Raw genomic sequence first — 2453 nt, 5'->3', positions numbered from 1 at the left:
TTCACCAGTACTCTCACCTTCTCAGAAAATTTGCTATCATTTATGCCTATTTTCTCACACTCTCCTCAGTGACTTCCTTCCCAATAGCTTTCAAATAAACTTGAGCTTCAATTACTAACATAAAATAAAATAGCTAATGTTTATAAGTTTGATAATGAGTTTATCGTTGTTGGAAATGAATTATGTGGTTTTGTAAAACTATTCTAATTTTATTTGTGTTTAAAGTTTTCATAATTAAAAGGTTCTAACTAAGAAAAAAGTCTCGTTTGCCTCATCATGGCTTCTAGATCAACACCTTCTCCTCATGCCTTCTCAGTAAAATTTCTAATGGTGGCCTGTTGGCATTTCTCAGTTTCCCAACTTCCAAAACCCTCTGCAGTTTGCTCCAGTCTGGTTTCTTGGGCTGATACTAAATAGAAATTGGGACGATTTTCCACCACTAATTTTTTTAACTTAATCTATTGGATATTTTTAGTTATAATTATTCTTGACTTCTCAGTAGCATATGATTTCTAACCAAGTTCCCTCCATTGTCTTTGAAAGTGATAATATTCTGATTTTCCTCCTACCCCTTGACCACTGCTTTCCCAACTCCCTCTCTACTCTGCTATCAAATATTAGAGTTCCTCTAAGTTTCTTTTTTAACTTTTCTTCTTACTCTACGCTTTTTCCTAGGCAATCTCGTTCATACTTTTGGCTTAAATTTCACCAACGTACAGGTACTCCCTAGATCAAACACAGCTCTCAACTTCATATATACTTGGTATCTTCTTTGAGATATCTCAAGAGTACCCCATATTTTAAGCTCAAAACTAACTCCACTATTTTATCCCTCAAACTCGATCTCCTTCCAATGATTCCTATCTTGGTCAATGGTATGGAAGTCAGAACTCATGGTGCCATCTTTGAAAACATTCCTCTTTTTACCATTTCTAGTCCATCACCAAATCCTGCACATTGTAGCTCATATCTTCAGAACCCATATTCTGGACTTCTGGCCAAGATGGGGGTGTAGGTAGATACACTTCCCTTCCTTGCACAACCAAAGAAAGAACAACAGATTTAAAAACAAAAATTAACTGGAACTTACAGAAAATCAAACTGTATGGAAGTCTGACAACCAAGGAGTTAAAGAAGAAACATCCACCCAGACTGGAAGGAGGGCAGAAACAGGCAGCCAGGGTGGAAAGAATTAGTAGCAAGGTGGCAGCTAAAGAACCAGAGTAGGTGAGGTGGCCACTGGTGGACCAGAGAGTCCCCCATTTGCATGTGGATAAACCAGGAGGAACAACTGGGGAGCAAGACAGACTATGCAACACAGTGCTCCAGTACAGAAAAATAAAGCCTGAAAACCTCTGACAGTAAACCTGGGGGTTGTGGAGGTGGAAGAAACTCCCAGCTTCATAAGCAATTTGTTCACGAGATCCACAGGGCACTATAACATACACAAACCCACCCACACGGGAATAGGCACCAGAAGTATGCAACTTACTTGTGGGTAGCAGGGGAAGTGACTGAAAGCCAGCCGAGAGCCGAGCAAGTGGTATGGTTCCTTCTTGGACCTCTCTCCCACATACAGTGCCACAACATAGCAATGTGGGTTTTCCCCACACTGCTGAATATGAAAGGCTCCATCCCTTACAATGTTACAGGTACACAGAGGCAAAACAGTATAGTCCAAATGTAAGAACAGATCAAAGCTCCAAAAATACAACTAAGTCGTGAAGAGATAGCTGACATATCAGATACGGAGTTCAAAATCTGGTAACCAGGATACACACAGAAATGATTGAGTATGGTCACAAAATAGAGGAAAAAGTGAAGGCCATGCAAAGTGAAATGAAGGAAAATGTACACGGAAGCAACATTGATGAGAAGGAAACTGGGACTCAAATCAATGGTTTGGACCAGAAGGAAAAATAAACATTCAACCAGAACAGAATGAAAAAACAATAATTTAAAAACATGAGGAGAGGCTTAGGAACCTGTGGGATAACTTGAAACATTCCAACATATGAATCATAAGGGTGCCAGAAAGAGAAGAGGAAGTGCTCACTTCAGCAGCACATACACTAAAATTAGAACAATACAGAGAAGATTAGCATGGCCTCTGCGCAAGGCTGAAACACAAATTTGTGAAGCTTTCCATATTTTTATGATCTCACCTTTAATGGGAACCTAAATAACAAAACTAATAAGCAAGCAAAATATAACCAAAGACACTCAAATAGAGAACAGGATGACAGTGACCAGAGGGAAAAGGAGAGAGATTTTCAGGGGTGAAGGAGAAGGATTTACAGAAACTAGTATAAAGGACGCATAGACAAAAACTAAGGGGGGTGTAAATGGGAGGGAGGTGGGGAGCACTGGGGGGGAGGGCTGGGATGGGAGTAAAAGACAGAAAATTGTACTTGAACTACAATTAAATAAATAAATTTTTAAAAAAGAAGAGG

General features: G+C 39.5%; 1 non-coding gene across 1 annotated transcript; it reads left to right on the top strand.

The window, feature by feature from the left end:
• Positions 1 to 2048: 2048 nt before the first annotated feature.
• LOC119064515 (U6 spliceosomal RNA) lies at positions 2049 to 2155 on the top strand. The gene has a single exon (XR_005085419.1). It is a non-coding gene; the product is annotated as a U6 spliceosomal RNA (small nuclear RNA).
• The last annotated feature ends 298 nt before the right edge of the window (positions 2156 to 2453 follow it).

The sequence above is a fragment of the Artibeus jamaicensis genome, unplaced genomic scaffold (genome assembly GCF_021234435.1).
Source record: "Artibeus jamaicensis isolate MK-2021 breed Jamaican fruit bat unplaced genomic scaffold, CSHL_Jam_final contig_475, whole genome shotgun sequence".
In the NCBI taxonomy this organism is placed as follows: domain Eukaryota; kingdom Metazoa; phylum Chordata; class Mammalia; order Chiroptera; family Phyllostomidae; genus Artibeus; species Artibeus jamaicensis.
Note: the sequence above shows the minus strand (reverse complement) of the source record. Positions and strands in the feature narration are given on the sequence as shown.